The 19,431-nt window shown below is 49.9% G+C and overlaps 1 long non-coding RNA gene across 1 annotated transcript in view; it reads right to left on the reverse strand.

Moving 5' to 3' along the window:
* The window catches only part of LOC146816503 (uncharacterized), a 518,523-nt gene extending 502,454 nt beyond the window's left edge, over positions 1-16,069 (reverse strand). Inside the window, exon 1 of the long non-coding RNA XR_014962454.1 lies at positions 15,307-16,069. This is a non-coding gene — a long non-coding RNA (uncharacterized LOC146816503). The remainder of the gene's footprint in view (positions 1-15,306) is intronic.
* Positions 16,070-19,431: the final 3,362 nt, after the last annotated feature.

Raw genomic sequence — 19,431 nt, forward strand, 5'->3', positions numbered from 1 at the left:
AGGTTGTTCACATCTTGTCCAGAGGAAACAATCAGGTGTATTATACTAAAACAATGGAATATCGACTACTAATTTAGGGCAACTATTGCTAATGCCCCTTCACCAGTGCGACTGAGTGCAGACTTCTAAATATTGAATTGATTGACCATCAAATTCTTATTCACATGAGTTGTGTATGAAAGCCTTGAAGGCCCTGATACCATCATGCCCAGCTTGCTGTGTCTGCACAACTGAACACAAAGGCATTGAAATATGTATAGACCCTAGCCTAATGCCAATTCATTGTGCAAAATTACTTTCAATATTCATTTATCTCTTCAATGACAAAAAGTATGGACAAAGTAATGAATTGAACAAAATCATACAAAGCCTTTGATTTATTGGAATGCAAAATGAGTAACAGTGAGGAACTAAATCTTTTACATGAGCATGAAATGGGATTCAGACTAGACAGTATAACAATGGACATGATCATTTATATAACAAAGAGCCCTAGATGACAGCCAGCTGGCTGAGCTAAAGATAATTGAGTGCTTGGCTGACAACAGAAAGGTAAATCCAAGTGCTCTGATGGTGATGTTTTCTTGTCAGGTTTCTTCATTATATGTGATCAGAATATGGAGACAGAAGGCAACATGTTAATCAGCACTCACCACGGCGGTGGTTTCTAATTACAATCAGGGGTGGTGCTATATATTAAGACCACTAGTGCTGGCACACATTTTTTGCAAAATGTCCAAGCTTTGGCCTTTTTAAATGTATTGGGAGCTCTCCTGGAGGTGAATTTAAATTTTGCCTGGAGTGCTCAAATTCATTCATAGTTCCTCCATGGAATTAGGTGAACAGATATGACTCTTACAGCTATTATAGGGTCTCCTTATCGAGTATAAGTCTAGGAAGAACTCCTTTGATACTATAGTCTAATGATAGACATAGGGCTTAGAGGTCAACACAACAGATTTCTAGTCTTTTCGAGTAGCCACAGAAAGGATTTATACAGGATAAATATTGTTAGGTAAAACAACCTCAGTAGCCATCTTGAAGTCACAGTTTGGGGTATGATGATCCTTAGGCCAGAAGGCAACTGTCCTGAGAGTTCCTAAAGCTGAGGAATCTCAAAGTACAAATTACCTGTAACATAGCAGACTATGGACGATGACTTCAGGTGACTTTATGGTCCAGTGAAGGGATAGCCTGAGTGCTAGAGGTGGGTGTAAGGCTGTAAAGGGCATCCAGGCTTGGGATGTCTTGGGATGAGCCAATCCCAGGAGCAGTAACACTATCTGCATGACTTAGGAAGTCAAAGGACTGCCTTCCCGGTCAACCCTTTAACCGGAAGTGTTGTGAGCGGAGCATGGTCCTTGTTGTAGCCTCCCCTCTGTCAGAGAGAGGGCGGAGGTTTCATGCAGACAAGCTTAAGTGATCTCTCTGTGAGACAAACAAAAAGCTCAGTGAAGCTCAGAGTCATTTCTTCAGGGTGCTATTTCCACTAAAAAGTTGAAGACGGAATACGGGAGCCAGTGCAGTGGCACCCGGACCAGGAGTGTGCAATCCTTTAGAGACAGAGTGCAAGAAGAAATCTGTGGCATGCCTTTGAATCTCCACCAGAATCCAAATTGCATGGTTCCCTGTTTGCAAGAGTGAGATTGCGGAATGGCTTTCCTGCCTGAGCGTAGAGTGTACAGTGCACAGATGCAATCCCGTAGGAGAGAAAATGTGTCAATGCAGAACTTCATCAAACAAGGTAAGTACTGCATTATCACCAAAACTTAACTTGGTGGCCTCAGAATGATCTGACATGTAAGATTGTGTTCTGGCCACAACCCAAAATCCGTGGTTGCTATTCCTCGCGAATTTCAAATGACGCAAGAATGAAGATGTTTGAGTGCACCACTGCCGTCCATAACCATTAACCAAATGGGAGGCTCCCACCACGGGAACAGTGGCCAAACATCTGCGTCATCCTCTGTAAGCACCTTGTCCTGGACACAGGCTTTTCGACAACTCAAGAGGTCTTCTTTTGGGAGTCCTATAGAGCGAACCTGAGGTTGAGGAACCCAGTGTGGACAAAGTTTGAGGCCCTCGCCGGCTTGCGTTATCTGACCTGTAGGAACTTTTCAAAGACCGAAAGGAATATTTTCCACTGATAGGAGACCTACCCCTGGCCAGATCCTCCCCCTTGTCACATGGTCTGTCCACTGATACCAATCCTACTAAAAAATGTACCCCAAGCCTTTTTCTTCCCTATTGTCCCTTTTAACAATGCGTCTTTGATTTATTTATTTACTCATTTAGTATATTTGTAGACTGTTCACTGCAGTCGGAGAGCCACTTATAAGAACTGAAAAGATGAGCTTGATATACAAGGAAAGAAATGGAGAATTGGAAAGGGGAGAAGGAAGACATCCCAGAAGATGGGCTGGACCTTGAGCACCCATATAGGAATTGCTTAGCTCTGTGGCTTTTCCCATCATGTCCGACCCTTAGTTGCACACTGACTGCAGCTGTTCCAAAGAGTAGACCAAAGCCTACACATGGCATTTTTAACACTGCAGCTATCCTAATCTCAACAGGGCCTAAGAAAAAATCCATATTTTGAGTCCTAATTCCAAAACCCCAAAGGACAGCTTTGGTCACTGGTTGCCTCTTTAATGGATTAGTATTTTTTTGATAACAGATTCTTACTTTTTTATATTTCCATGTGTCTGTACATTCCGTTCCTTTTGGCATACCTTGTTTTGCGTGTGCTTGAAGCTATGCATGCTCAGCACCTCCTGCAGGTTCTTCCCTTGAGGTTCTCTCCTCCCAGAGGCCAAGCCCCTGGTGCCCCAGAGATCCTTATGCCCATGCTTTTGTACCTATGTATTAGGTTTGGGTATAGTGGAAGCTCATATGGATCACACTGGGACTTCGACCTTCTCTGCCCTTCCTATGTGGTCAGCAACTTCCTCAAACTGATGCGGGACTACAGCCGTTAGCCCTCAAAGTAGGGTCGGTGTCAATTACTTCATTCGTGGATCCATATCAGTGTTGGGGCATAAGGCTGTGCCAGAGCTTAATATGCAAATTTCAGCTGGGTTCTTGAGTTCCAAGAGGATTGTGGGTAACACTGATGCATAACCACGAACAGTGGCTCCCTAGTGGTGGGGGCCAGGTACAATCTGCTTAGGCACATTTAACCAGTAGTACAAAAAATTAGGGAAAAAACACAACTGAGTTCTGAAAAGCATCCAACAGACAGGTTCCAAAACAGAAGAAGACAATTGACCGCGTTCTACCGCCTAAGCAGGGAAGCCCATCAAAGTATTGATTAGTCTGCGCTAGCTTTTGCCTGGAGGAGGGTCAAGTTGGCCCTCGCCTTCTCTGCAGGACCACCCTGAAACCTTTTACCTTCACCCCCTCCCCTGTTTTCCTGAATTTCTTGGCATTATTAATGTTTGTTTGCTGCATAAACACTTTACAGTCAGTCAGTCAAAGTAAGCTTTATTTTGGCTATACAGGCCATAAAGGCACGTAAACACAGTACAATACATTTTAGCAAAAAACAATACAATATATCATCATAAAAGCTATATACATTATTTCTCCGTTTTAAAGTTAAAACACTTCGAAAGTGCAAGTTTTGAGTGTATTCTTGGATTGACTCCCTCATACCTGCTCAGAATTCTATGGCGGGATATAGTGCGATGTACAACAAAATATATAATTTCTACGTTGGGTGTGAGAGGGGATAGTATAGCACATATTATAGCAAATAACTAGTTCATTAATAGATAAAACTCCTGTTGGCTACTAAAAACTTTGACTTTGTCTAATGGATATTTAAAAAAGGGAATTAAAAAGTCAAAATTAAAACAACTAGATTAAAACACCTAGGGAGAGGGTTAATTACGATGGTGATAAACATACAGTACATGTGTGCATACCACGTTATTCTGGTTCATGCATAACATAGCGTAAGTAAAAGTTGCTGTGGAACTAAGAATTTCCTGTGGGGGTTTGCTTCAGAATAGCTCTATGAATGCACCACATAGAGTATAAGAACCGGGAAATGGAGAACACAATAAGGGTGTTGGTTTCATACTTAAAGAGCCTAAACACCTCTGTATAGTGTCTAATCCCCATATTCCTGCACAATTGTAGCAACCACCGAGACCTTGGCTTTCCATAGGCGGGGCAGAAGAAGAGAACGTGCATTTCGGTTTCCTCTGCTCGGTCACACCCTGGACAATCTAGTATGTGGGCGCCCTGCCACTTGTTAGTAAATGCTCGAAGCGGGAGCACCCCATGTCTAAATTGAAGAAAGAGTTTCTTTACTAGAAGCGGTTGAATGTAATCGAGTGCCGGTTCTAGCCTATATTGCTGCTTTATTTCCAACCAGGCTTGGTCCCACGCCATAGTAGGGCCAGTTTAAGTTCTCTATAGGACTCGAGGGGTAACTTTCTAGAAATCGTAGGACAGATCTCTTCTGGGGATGTCCACATGTTTACCCTCCCTAGAACCTGACAAATGTTCCTGATATAAGATAGCCAAGGGAGTTTTCCTGCACCTTGAAGATTCATAACATCCTTTAGCTCCTCTTTGTAATCGGCTAATTCGGTGTACTCCAAAGGCGTCGCCAATATAGGAGGGGTCTAGTAGAGGCTACATCTGCTATAGGGCTGATCCCTAGGTCCATCCTGAGCGGTGTTAATGGAGAGATCCTTAGGAAGACCCAGCAGTTGCCTAAGAAATAGGTTCTCTGAAATTGATAGAGAAGTGGATGAGCAGTGGCCCCATAGTTCTGCCCCGTACAGTGATGCTCCCCTGGCCTGTGTCTTATACATTTCTGCTACAGGACTTATCACTTTGTGCATGCAGCTCTTATAAACTTTTATGATGCTTCCTGTGGACTGGGTCAGTTTTAGACTAGCTTTCTTTATTTGTGTCCCCCATTCAATTTTTTCAGTCAATGTGATCCCTAAATAGTCAAAAATGGACACCCTCTCTAGGGCCCTTCCATCTAATTGGGGATTTGGGCAATTAGTGGTGTTAGCATTAAAAACCATATACTTTGTTTTTTGTAGATTGATCTCCAGATCCCCCGATTTTTGCAGAAAGTGCTGAATTCATCGAGCACCCTCTGCATGCCCATGGGAGATTTGGAAAGTAAAAGCGTATCACCCGCAAAAGTAAAAGCTGGAATTTTGCGGTTCGCCAACCTGGGTGCATCAATATCTTTCCCATCCAACAATGTTTCAATTAGGCTGTTTAAAAAAAGGGAAAAGAGTGTCGGGCCATAACGCATCCCTGTCGCATCCCTTTCTCTACAGGGAAAGGGGCAGAGAGTTCACCATTTTTGCCATATCTTATTCGCGCATAGTTGTCTTGGTGCAGGCATTTCAGCTGGTAGCAGAGATATTCTGGAACTCCCAGGTCATGAAGTATACCCCACAGTTGATCCCGCTGCACCAAGTCAAAAACGGATTTAAGATCCACGAATGTGAGATAGAGGCTGCCACCCTCTAGGACCACGGCTTTCCAGTTGATAAATTGTAATCTAAAGATCTGATTGGTGGTGGAAATCTTGGCCCTAAACCCTGCTTGTAGGGGTGTTAGTGCGTTGTTCTCTACTATCCAGGATTGCAAGCGCCCCAAGAGTACGCGTGCATAGATTTTTTGGCTGACATCCAGGAGACTTATGGGGCGATAGTTAGCTGGATTAAGTGGTGAACCCTTTTTATAAATAGGGATAATTTCTGCCCCAGCCCATGTAGAGGGCAGCGCCATACCTTGCAGAGCAGCGTTAAATAGTGCCCATAGGTAAGGTGCCCAGACTGAGGACTTGGAGCAAAATAGGCCGCCAGGGATCTTATCCAGCACCGGCGCTTTAGCTGAAGTAGCTTGCCCAGTGCCTCGGTGATCTCCTTCATCGTACAGAGTGGTGCGTCTAGATTTGGGAACTCTGCATCTATAGTGACTGTGCCCACCCTACCCTCTTCCTCTGTAGACCTTGTATATAAAGATTTTAAAAAGGCTCTCCAGACTTCTTCCCTTAAGTTTGGTGCTATAGCTAGTTGGCCCTCAGATTTCCCTGTCTTAACTAGGTTCCAGAAGGCTCTCATGTTGTGGTTATCCAGTGCTGTTTTTAATGTTTCCCATTTATCACTTTCCCAGTTACTTTTGGCTTTGGCTACAATGTTTTTATACTGGTCCCTGGCTTCCTTGATTCTGATAGAGGTTAGAAGGGCTTGCTTGGCTACCTTACTGTGTTTATTGAAACATGGATGCCTTGGTTTGGGTTTGGGTCTAGGTCTTGTGCTGTTACAGAAGAAAGGTGCTAGGGCAGAAAGCAAGTCCTGGTGATTTTTTGCAATTATCGTTTGGGAGGATAGAGTGCCACTGGTCACAGAAAGTTGAAATGCAGCTTCAAGGAAGGGGACAATTTGTTGGCAAAGGGAGGCCACCTTGTCCTGTGGTTGAGCGAGTTGCCCCCAGCGTACTCTCCTCCCTCCTTCAGCCAATACTAAGCTGGAATTAGGTTTTGGAGATGTACTGAGATGACCTTCAGCAAGCGGGAGAGATATTTCTAATACCAGAGAATTGTGGTCACTCTTGTGGCGAGGGGTGAACCTAAAATCGAGGACCCTGTGCCATAGTCCCACATCTACCAAAATGTAATCTAAAATTGATGCCTGTCCGGGTCTATTAGAGGTAAAATTCCCAGGACTATCGAATGGCAATCGACCATTACAGGCCCTCAGTGAGTGGCTTAGTGGGAGTGCGTTCATTTGTAGGACCAGAGGAGTCCATGCCCGTGTTGGTGGAATGTTGGGCTCTGGAAATGTCCAAACTGAATCCTCCTCACATGTAATACTTGTGGACAGGCCGTTTAGGGGCTCGAATTGGCAGTTAAAATCCTCGCCTAGGGTGACCCAGAAATTCTCCGGTATAGTTGGGAGAAATGAGGCTAGGCAATCAAGCGTGTGGGAAGGTTGCCCATAGCATACTGGCCGAGAGTAAACATTGATTAGAGCAGTCCTAATAGAGTTAGGGAGGGAGAGATGAACACACAGAATATCAGGGGAAGAGGTCTCTAACTGTTTGGCCTTGCAACACATGTGCACTCCAACCCAGGTGCACAGGCCCCCAGAGGGTCACCCCCTACCCCCCTGGACTGCTGGAATATAGTACAATGCATAGCCCACTCTGTGTGTATCTGCCCCTGTCCATGTTTCCTGGAACATGCATAGTTTGTGTTGATCTATAAGATCCCCCCAGTCTGGGAGATCTAGTTTCGAGTTGAGTCCTGCTATGTTCCATGATAGAATCCGCGCACTTGGTGGTCCTGCCATATTGGCCAGAGGAGCCTGGGGGGTGGGACTTTCCCTTAATAGGGACTGGTGTGTATCTTTGGGCCATACCCCTCCCCTGGGGCTGTGTTCGTTGACCCAGTTTGAGTTGCTAGGTGGAATAGGAGTGGGATCTAACGAGCTGCCCACATAGACCTGCTCCTTGTCTCTTTTCCGCTTTCCATATCCATCCTTTTGTACTGGGCCGCCCTGGTGCAAATATCTCATTCTAGTCTTGTGGTTATCACTGGGCCATTTGTGGGGGGGACTAGTGGGCTTTAGTCAATCTATCAAATCTAGAGGGCTGAATCTGTTGGCGACGGGGAGATTGAATATCAGTCGTGTAGGACGGTCCCAGCCTGTTTGCGGCGTGGGGCCGCCCTGATCACTCATTCCCCAGTCATTGGCCATATTTCCCACATTGTGCGGCATTAGCCTGGGAGGGTAAAAGTATCCCAGGGGCAGAGAAGTGATACCCCCATCCTCCCTGGGGTGACCCCAATCCAAAATGTGTTGTACAGCCTTGGTGTCCCTAAAGTCGATTACTATGCAGTCCCCAGTTATGTCCTTTCGCTTCCACCCCAGCCAGCTTACCCTGCGTGTAAAGAAGATTTTGTTTAGATCTTGGTAGGGAAAGTGCCAATATTTGGTTAACCATTGGATACATTTGTTTTTGAGTTCGGAGTGAGACTCCCCTGACCCCCTTTCCAACTCGGGTACTCCGGCTAATACTATGACATAGGGAGTGGAGGCTGGGGGCAAATTAATGCGTGGTAGTGTGGACTGGCTTTCCCTAGATTTTATATGTGGTAGAGTCCTCTTACAGGCCTCCTGGTTTTTGCCAGCTTGTTGTGGGTCAAGTGGACCAGGAGACCAGGAGTAGTCGGTGTTCACCTGTTTATTGGTTCGGAAGGAGGACAACGGAGGGGCCTCTTTTGGGAGTTGACTGGGTCCCGGCTCTGTGGGGCGGGCGATCTAAGAGAAGGAGCTGCGTTCCCATGTGCGATTATATTAGGCCCAACGGGGACAGTTGATGTGTCTGGAGCTGTTATAGCTACATTATATGAGTGCGGGGCCAGCTCTATAATAAGAGATTTGGTAGACTTGGTTACTTTAAGAATAGTGTCAGCTTTGCCCGCCCAGTTGTCCACCAATGATGATAATTTATCAATTTGAGCCGTTAGAGCTTCAAGTTCATCTTTTACAACCGAACTAAAATGTGCTTTAAGGTCCAACACCAGCTTAGACACCCACAAAGGTTGCTCTGGGATCGTCTGTGGCGGATTGCCTTTTCCCCCAGAGATCTGTTTGGTAGCGTGTCACTTGCTCATTTATTCCGCTTGACTCCCTTGTGTGTGGTGGATTTCTGTTTCCCCCCTTTCTTCTTTCCTCCACTTCCCAAAGAGGTTTTGGTGGCATGGCCCGGTCCTACCTGGGCTCGTGTCCTTGGGGGCTCTGGATTTGGGATCGTGGTGAGTGTTGGAGATGGAGGCAAAGTCCCGGAGTCAGATGGAGTGGGGCTTGGGGCTAAAATCGGTGTTAATGAGAGACGCCTCTCTGTGCGCTCGATTTCAGTAGAGAGGGCTCCGATTGCCCGCTGGAGCATTTTGTCGATTGCAGCGGGTTGTGCAGTTGGTAATGCAGATGTAGCTCTCTGCCGGGTGGTGGATCCTTTCACTGCGGGGGTGCGTTTGCCCATGACTGCTTGTAAAGTACACCTTAACAGTACATAAGTTCCTTAATAACTTTTGAGGGGAAAACAAGCAGTGATCACTTATGAGTGCACTAACCTTGGGATGCTTGCTGGTTTCTCGCTGACCCACAGGCCGTCATCCGTATACGACACCAAGGGGGTTGGCCCAGCCCAGTCTCTTCCGGTCTAAGACGGGCGCAGATGGGTCCGCCCTTGGCCCGGGCTTTGACCGGGCTCAGCCCGGGCACGCCCATGTGCGTCCCGCACTGCGGGAGCCCTGGGCCTGATTTATGTGCCTCCTGACGCGTTTGCAATGCGTGTGCGGCGAAGCGCCGTTGGAGCCGCCAGGAAATGCAGTCCGCGATTCTGCCTCCCCGCGATGCTCAGCAGGACTCCAAGTGTCAGGCACGGGAGGACTGCCGCTGCCCGCGTCCCAAGCAGTGGGACATCAGCAGGGCAGCCCTCTAGTGGCCGCCTGTCGGAGCTTCCCCCCTTTCCTGCCTTGCGCGCGAGGCTACGCCCAGGGAGGAGACCTCCCAATAGTGTGTAGGTGGAGGCGGGCCGTTGGGGGTGGGGGCGAGGCTTGCCCCCCTACTTAGCAGCCCCGCTCGCCCAGTTCCTCCTCTGTTTCCTGCGCGCCGCGATGCTCAGCAGGGCTCCAAGTGTCATGTACGGGAGGACTGTAGCAGTGCCGCGATTCCGCCTCCCCGCGATGCTCAGCAGGGCTCCATGTGTCATGTACGGGATGACTGTAACAGTGCTGGTGAGTTTTTACTTTACACGTTGCCTTTAAGGTGAGCCTAAATGCTTTTGTGTCAAGCTGCCAGAGGGTTAAGCACAGGTGAATTTAGTGATCTTTGTGGTTCACTCCTGACAGGATTGTGGTTGCTGCCTGAGTGTGGCATAAACCCCCTCCCCATCAATAACCCAGTTGCTTACATTGATAATTAGTTATCCAGCTCCATGGTACTCATATTATCAACCTTGAAATGATGAAAGGCTGGCTGTGTGGACTTGATGGCATTTGGATATTTGACTTGGGGGGGGGGGAGGGGGTCAAACTTAGTGAGTGAGCAAGTGAGATACTTATGGGTTCGACTTTCTCCCGAAGGCCTCTTGGCGCTAAGACTGCACAGTGATGGGCTGAGAAAGGAGTCGCTTAATGTAAAAGATGAGGCCTCGAGCACCTTACAGGAGGACTAACGATTTGAAATAGGCCAAGCGGGAAAGGCAGACGATTCTGCAACTGAGGGGTCCTGACAAGAAAACCCCTGTCTCCGAGGGCAGCTCCAAGCGCACACATAGTGCTCCTAGAAGCAGAGAGCAAAAGGGTCCAGGGCGAGGGAGTCCTGCGGGATTCACTAGGTGCCTCACCAATCAATGAAGCCCGGAGAGTCAGGCAGAGGGCCTGCCCTCAACCCGCTGACTAAAGGCAGCCCAGATCCCTACGGAAGCTCCATTAGTCCAGAAAGCCACCAGACCCAGCAGGAACAATCGTGTCTGATCATTTTGAGATAAGCAGCCCTTTCAGCCTTCTCTCTTGACGCGCTCTTTTGTCGCAGGGTTGTGTTGGAAACAGCAGTTGCATTACAGGCATGCCAGTAATTCACGTACAACATTGACGGCTCTCTAGGGTGACGTAGCTGTGTCACGTCATTGGTTGTCTGCGCTGCAGGTGGAGGCAGATGGGACAGCTGACTCCTCGCTTGATTCTTAATGTCACATAGTGTACGAATGCAAGAACGTGTGCATCCATTTTACTCTATAAAGCCGTTGTATACTGGCCTAGAGTCGGTAGGTTTGCTTTTCCTTTCTCTAAATGAGCATGCGCAAGGCGCACTGACGACTGCTTGCAAACAGGATGGTAAGTATGTCCCTGTAAGAGGATTACGTTCCACAGACCAGGATACAAAGGGCGGGGCGTTACACTCTGTTTTCCCACAAGCCGCTCCTGGATAGAAAGGCCCACTCTAATTGGATTGTGTTGTGTGCGTGAATCCGCGCAGAGCTGCGTGATCTATAACACTGCAGTGTCTTCCGTTTGTCAATGCACTGCACAGTACAGAGGTCTGGGTTCATCCTGTGCAGAGCCAGGGTGTCTGTAGCGCGGCACTGGCTGCTGTGCGCTTGTCAGTCAGTGCACAGTAGTTTAGTGGTGCAGAGTCACGGTGGCCTTGGCACTGCACTGGCTGCTGTGTGTTTGCCAGTGCACAGTATTTTAGTGTGTGCTCACCTGGAGCTGAGTCACGGTGGCTATGACACTGCACTGGCTGCTGTAAGTTTGCCAGTGCACAGTATTATAGTGTGTGCTCACCTGGTGCTGAGTCACGGTGGCCTTGGCACTGCACTGTCTGGTGCGTGCTTGTGAGAGCACAGTATTTTAGTGTGTGCTCACCTGGTGCTGAGTCGCGGTGGCCTTCGCACTGCACTGTCTGCAGCGTGCTTGTGAGAGTACCGTATTTTAGTGTTTTCTCACCTGCTGCAGAGTCCCGATGGCTATGGCACTGCACTGTCTGCAGCGTGCTTGTCATAGCACAGTATTTTAGTGTGCCGCTTGGAGCAGAGTCACAGTACCTCTTCCACTGCACAGGTTGATATTTCCCGGCCAATGCACATAGCATAGCTGCTGCTTCCTTGCCAGTGCACAGTATTTATTCTCACCAAGTGCAGAGCCATAGCAAGTGGCAGTGCACTGGCTGCAGTTTGCTTGTCACTGTGTACAGTATTTAAGTGTGTGTTCACCTCGTACAGAACCAGAGTGTATATGACACTGCACTGGCTGCCCAGTGCCCGTCAGTGCACACTATTTTAAGTTTGTGTTCACCCACTGCACAGACATGCGACACTCCGCATGCTCTTCACTGTACGGTATGGTTTAAGTGCGTGTGCGCCCGTTGCAGAGTCACCGTGGCCGTTGCACTGCACTGGCTGCCCTATGCTAGTCAGTGCACAGCATTCTGCTAGTGTGCAGTCTGTGCAGGGGCATCGTTGTGACCTCCGACCCCGGGTCCTCCTGCACACATCTCATTTTTTACATGAAATAAGTTTAAAAGCTATTTATAATGTACTTTAATGGCCTTAAATGTCTAATTAAAGTATGTATTCATTCTTCCCTGCACATGTCAAATCGCAGTGCACTGCAGATGCGCGCTTAATGGCAAGGTGGGGGCGGGGGTGAGTGAGTGGTGTTGCTTTGCCAGTGGGCACCAGTTCCCTGAAAAACACATCCCCTCCAAACCGCAGGCGTCCTGTTTTTCACAGTAGTCTCTTTGTATCGCTAAGTGTTGTTCCCATCTGCCAGACCCATTATCTCTCATCTGTATGTGTTGTGTGTGTGTTTTTTTCCTTTTCTGGCTTAACATCAAACGGAATCTATTAGGCTTAACTGCATATTCAAGCAGATGGATGGAGCACTGACTCGCAGAAAGGCGCGGGAATTTTCCTGCCACCTCGTCTCCCACGCAGCGATTGTTTTTCGCTATTTTGGTCACACTACAGCTTGCCTTCTACTGACCCCTTGCACGTGCTTGTACACATGTAGTGGGGCTGACGCACATGTGCACAAATATTGCAAAGACAACTGCTCGTGCACCTGAACACGAGGGAGTATTGTGCACAAAAAGTGCAAAACTGACAAGCCCTGCATGCATTGTAAACTCACGTACTTTGCGCTCGCACACACAATTATACATATGCAACCATAATACACGCAATCACCAAAAAGCATGCACTTCTTCATCCATCGTGTGGAAGGGATGTCACGTGGGTGCTGCACGCGCACAAACACGGACCACTCATAAGATGCAATGGCATCTCCACGATTCCCGCGGGACTCGGCAGCCTCTCTCGTTTTACCTCAGGGGTGATGCGCCGACTGTCCGCACCCATGGTCTTACGATTCAGAAGTCCTCATGAATATCATACGTGCACAAGGGGCATATCTACTTCATTTTGTGGTGTGAATCATTTCTCTTGACACATAGTGGAGGATGGTGCACGCACAACCACGTACGGCAAGCACTACGTGCACAGAGTGCACTCGTCGTGCAGCCCCAGTTCCACAGGGGTCTGCAGCACCCAGACTCAGCGACCGCCGCGTGCACAATGTGCGCACAGAGCACACGCGCTGTGCAGTCCCGGCCTGTACCCACACGAGGCTGTAGCACCCAGACTCGGCGACCACTGCTTGCACAGCCTGTGCACTGAGGACACTCGTGGTGCAGACTCAGTGCTCCCACGGAGCTGCAGCACCATCGCGTGCACACCCTGTACACTGAGCACACTCGCGGTCAGTCCCTGTACCCACACGGAGCTGCAGCACTCGGCGACCACTGCGTGCACATCCTGTGCACTGAGCACACTCGCGGTCAGTCCCTGTACCCACAGGGAGCTGCAGCACTCGGCGACCACTGCGTGCACATCCTGTGCACTGAGCACACTCGCGGTCAGTCCCTGTACCCACACGGAGCTGCAGCACTCGGCGGCCACTGCGTGCACATCCTGTGCACTGAGCACACTCGCGGTCAGTCCCTGTACCCACAGGGAGCTGCAGCACTCGGCGACCACTGCGTGCACATCCTGTGCACTGAGCACACTCGCGGTCAGTCCCTGTGCCCACACGGAGCTGCAGCACTCGGCGACCACTGCGTGCACATCCTGTGCACTGAGCACACTCGCGGTCAGTCCCTGTACCCACACGGAGCTGCAGCACTCGGCGACCACTGCGTGCACATCCTGTGCACTGAGCACACTCGCGGTCAGTCCCTGTACCCACACGGAGCTGCAGCACTCCCTCGGCGACCATCGCGTGCACATCCTGTGCACTGAGCACAGTGCCTTCCCTGTACCCACACGGATCTGCAGCACTCACTCAGCGGCCACTGCGTGCACAGCCGGTGCACTGAGCACACTCGCTGTGCAGCCTCGGTGCCCACGCGGGGCTGCAGCACTGCACCTTCTGTACCACCGGTGTAACACGATACCGTTCAGGAGTCTCGACGTTTGCGCGCGGCGGGAAAGATGCTTGCCACTCACTCACATACCACGAGGCCCATTAAAAGTGCGCTCTCGCACCTCTCTAGGTTGTGCAGGCCTCTGTGTCAGCACTGCTCTTTACAGTTCCGCACACCAGGGACAGGAAATCACAAAAGGTAAGGGGCACCCCTCTTTCAACATCCCAGCACCCCGTTGGCGCTTGTCGCAGCAGCTCGTGCCCACACGTTTCACAGCCACGACATGGCAGCCACCTGGCAGGATCATGCAGCGCCCACCACGGTCGCCAGTTCGGGGTAAGAGTAAAACCGAGAAGGAGCCCGTCCCAAAAGAGCGGGGTTTCCTAGAACAAACCATCGCGGGAAGCTCCATTTCACGCCGCCTGCACCTTTCCTGCCCGGCCCTCCCCACCACAGACCACACGTCCCAGCCCCATCACTTCACTTACACCTGCGCGCACCCGGACAAGCTCCAGCCCCGCCTGACAACGTCTTACCGAACACCCTGTCCACGCCATCTGTTTGAAACACAACCTGCCAATTAGGGCATTCCACTCCCGCCACCAGCGGTGGGTGTGCCCCGTGGTTATTACACCCGCTATTACAGAAATCAGAGGACTCTGGGGAGGAAGCAGCGGCCACTGCGTGGCACCACCAACCATGCATGCAAACAGATATTGACACGCAGGCATGCATGGGTACCTCCCTACACACACACACAAGCAGACACACACACAAGTACACACACAGGTGCACAGATTCAAGTACACACAGGCGCACACACAGGGACATAGCATAGGCACACACAGCGACGCGTGTGTAGACAGACAGACAGACAGACAGACAGACAGACAGACAGACAGACAGACAGACAGATAGATAGATAGATAGATAGATAGATAGATAGATAGATAGATAGATAGATAGATAGATAGATAGATATACATTTAGAAATATATCTACATGCTTATATGTGCAGCGACGCTCTCTTAGCCCAGACTAACTGCACCTGTATTCTATATGCCTGTTCCTGCAAACATACAGCCGCGCTTATACGCTACTACACATGGAACAGGTATGCCACACTAAACGTATTTTATGCAAATCTGCATAGATATTTAAGACATTTGAATGACTGCGCCCCGCTGTAAAGGGAAACATACGCGTGTTATGAGCACGCACCAATTCACATTAGAAATTGCACAACTGCAGAAAGGCATTATTGCATCGTAAACAGTGAATAGACGCCGTGGCACCGGGCATCCCGCGGGGGTGGGTGGTGGGCACTTACCTTTGCGGAGTAACTTGAAAGCCCGGCTAAGCAGAGGCAGCGCTAGTAGCCACTCGCCCACCGTCCCCGGTGTCAGGCATCCTTTTACCCAGATGTTGTTGAGGTATGCAATCCACACGTCCGAATGCCACCCGGCTACCGATTCCCGGCCACTGAGAGCAGCGCCCCTTGCCCGGGGAGGTGCAGTCGCGGGTCCTTCCCTGGCACCCCCGTTCGTGATACATCCAGGACTGAAGCCGCCAGTGTGTGCGTTGTCAACTTGCCCCTTCTCCTCTCATGCGAGGAGATATCTCCTAAGGAAGCGAAGCCTCGGTACGTGCCAGCGATCCCGGCTCCTCGGCGCAGCCCTCGACGCGGTGTGAGCTGTGGCTGAGAACTCCCAAGGTGGTGCCCACCTGCCCGGCTGCGTGTGCGGAGCTCGGAGAGAGCCTGGCACACACAGGCTCTGCCCGAGACACAGGAGCTGAGAGCTGTAAGTGGCGGTCCACGGCTCGGAGGAGAGCGCTGCACAGGCAGGGGATGGGAGTGCACAGGCAGGAGGAAGACGCACAAGCGCGGGTGCAGTGAGCAGGCAGCCAAGGAGGCGCACGGTCAGGGGATGCAGTGCGCAGGTAGCAAAGGAAACGCACAGGCAGTCAAACAAGCAGGCACGTCCCTAGAAATGAGGGTTAGCAGGCAGCGAGTGGAATGCGGGGGGAGGTGGGGAAACATTAACAGGCAGCCCAGCAAACACGTCAGTGGGAATGAAGTTTACAGGCAGAGAGAGGAGGTGTTGGCAGAGAAAGCAGGTGTGCAGGCAGCCTACCAGATCTGTCCGAGTGAATTAAAGGAGCAGGCAGAGGAATGAAATGCGCAGGCAGACCAGTAGAGAGCAGCCACCTCCCTGGATATTACATGGCAAGGTGGGAAAACAGTCAGCTCAGCAGGCAACCCGCTGGGGGTGTAATAATCAGACGGGGACGCAAAGTATACAGTGAGCTAACCACTCAGTGGAAGTGTGCTTGAACGGGAAGCGAAATGCACAGGCAGGCCAGCTCAGGCACCTGCACAGAGAGCGATGCCCAGAACCAGCAGGGAAATGACACGGACAGGCAAATAAAGAGATTGATGCGGAGAGTGTTCAGCAGGCAAATAAACCGGAAACAAATTGCACAGGCATTGAAAAGGTGCGTCACCGAACAGTATATAAACAGATTAGTGTCACAGGAAATTAAGTGCACAGACAGTCAGTCCGCTGGAACTGAACTTTGCAAGACGTGAAGTGCGGTGAAACAACTGAACAGGGGTCTCTGGGCGCTATTACACAACAAGTGATGATTATTGTTAGTCAACACTATGGTACTCATTTTATCGGCCTTTGAAGGATGAAAGGTGGCGATCACAGCTGAGATTTGAACCCTTCCTGACTGTGCGGTTGAACACAGATACCAGCAATAGGTGCCTTATACCACTGAACTACCAGACTGCGGTAATTATTGTAGAGGCAGCCTAGCAGCGACGTCACTGGAAATTAAATGTGCAGGTAGTACGTGGGGACGTCACGGGCCATGGGGATGCGCAGGCAGACCGACCATCCCGCTCCGTAGCCCAGTTCTGAGGAGAAGGGTCTCTGATCTCAATGGATCTAGGAAGTGGAGGGCTATGATGTGGGGCACGGATAATGAGCACAGACAAACCACCGGATGGAGGGGGGGGGGGGGGGGTCGAAATAAACCAGGCCCCAGCCACCGCTCTCCGCCGGGTGTCAGGAGCACCGGCGTGATGCTGAGATATCCCAGCAACTAAACTACATGTGTGTGAAGCTGGAAAAGTAAAATGACAAAAAAACACAGGCATAACAGGATCAACAGAACCCATAATAAAGCAGTCAGGGTTGGTAGGAATGAGGGCACGGCCCAGCTTCCACGCGCAGGGGGCGGGGCTCGCCCCAGTGACTGTAAAGCGCCACATGGCGCAGCATAAGCCCCGGCATAATAATAGTTGGATAATCTGGCGCGGACGCTCGCCGGCAGGCCAAAGCCTCCAATAAACACACGAGGCTTGTCAGCCACGAGCATGTCAGTTCTTCAAGAGAGCTACGGCGGGAGGAGGGGGCTCCACGGAGGGAGGGAGGGAGGGGGAGCTCCGAAGCCCCACCACCGGGGGCTCGGATGGCGAAAGCCAATTAAGCAGCAATACGACTGTCAAACGCCCGGCGCGGCCGCTGACGGTTTCATCAGCCTTGAAAAGCGGCCCCGCTCCCTCCCTCCGCCCAGTCCCAGTCCAGAAAGACAAATAAGCGCGCGGAGCAGTTTGGTGCAGTGGCTGAAAATAGAGCTCCCTTCTTGTACACAGCCACGGCCGGGATCTGAGGATTTCATCAAACCTACGTCGTGGAGAGAGCTGTCTGCGGTTCCTCAAGCGGCTCGAGGCTCGTTATCCGCATCTCGGAGCTGTCCCTTTCAGGACCACTCCAGGCAGGCTCGACATCTGAGGAGACCGTCTGCAAACGTTGGAAATCTTAGCAAGTTGGGCGCTGCAGCTCCGCGAACAGGGGTAGTAAGCGCTACATTGCTACTTGCACCAGGAGTGAGCGTGCAAATCACCGAGGCATCCTGCTGCACACGTGCTCGCCCCTCTTCACGTGCAAGTGCGTGTGTGTGATTTACAGAGACAGCACGTAACCCTGAACATTTCTCAATAATCATTGGCGCAAGGAACATGATAACAAATATTTTACGAGATCTCAAAAATATGTTTAGTTTTGGGTACGCTGAGGCCATTTAATATGTCTGAGGGCACTGCAGCTGTTTGCGCAGCCTTTTCAGTGACACGTACTGATTGAGATCAAAGTCAGCGGTTGCGCAGATGAACGTGTGAAGCCAGAGACCAGTGCAAGTGAGTGGATTGTGTTCGCCTGTGCCGCTGCACTGTAGTATGGAAGCAGGCGCTCGGCTGTCTTTTCCCAGGTGTGTTGGAAGAAGGCTTCACCAAGTATGTTTTTGAAAATGTGGGGTGGAATTGGCATGCACCAGCACAATTAGGGAAAATGTCCTGCCAAAAATAGTGGGGGGACTAATAAACATTTGTAATTCACAATTACATCACAGGACGTGATGTCACAATAAGTGACATCACAAGAAGTAATTGTTGTGATATCATGCTGATGAGGGTTGACGAATAAACCACTCACTTCAACATTTCTCTGTTCCTGCATCATGTACTTCTACAGTAATGGTATGCCCTTATACAATTCCTCACTTGACATCAAACAGGCATATTGTAAAAAAAATGGTTTATTAGTTACCAATGGTGGGAACCCAACTCAAGAAATAAGAACAACCCTTGCCAGGCTGAACCCTCACAGAGAAGACAGGCATGACTCAGAGGCAGCGTGTAAAGTATCACTGTAGTACTCAAACAGTAATAAAGTCAAAGCAAATCACAAGAAAAAGGCCAAACCAATTGACAAAAATTGAAAATTGAAAAAAAAGACACAAAAATGCCAGGAATCCAATAGGAAGAACCAGAGTTACACATTTTTAAAGTTTGAATTTAAGAATTGCATCAAACAGAGTTAAGCACTAACCGCGGTCATCTGATTGCGCCTCACCAGGAAAAAGGTCTGTTTTAAGGCCAACCGTGATGAAGCGTGTGTTGGATACAAGAACTACGTTTGTCACGGTCAGTAGCAGTTTGGACACATGTTTAGAAACACCATCGGTGCAAAGAGCTCACCATCCTGCAATGACAGGCTGGACACATATTTAGAGACACCATTGGTGCAAACCACACATCAGTCTGCAATGGCAGGCTGGACACGTACTTAGAGACATCATCGGTGCAAGTGCTCACACCGGCCTGCAATGGCAGGTGGGACACATGTAAAAACATCAGGTAGGCACCACTTCCTAACGTGTGCAGTAATGGCGCATGCACCGTCACACTGCATTTACAGTGGGAAAGTGCCCAGAGCCCTAAGACCACAACAAGAGAATCAGCAAAACCCAGGAGGAAAAAGCAAAACGTGTAAGGGAAACACTACCTGAAGAGCATCACGTCTAATACCCTCTGTGCCCAAAATTAAAATGGCAGAACCTTGCTTGCCCTGTGCACACCATGTGCATTTATAAAGCGCGCGTTCAC

This window comes from Triturus cristatus, chromosome 6, assembly GCF_964204655.1.
Source record: "Triturus cristatus chromosome 6, aTriCri1.1, whole genome shotgun sequence".
Lineage (NCBI taxonomy): Eukaryota > Metazoa > Chordata > Amphibia > Caudata > Salamandridae > Triturus > Triturus cristatus.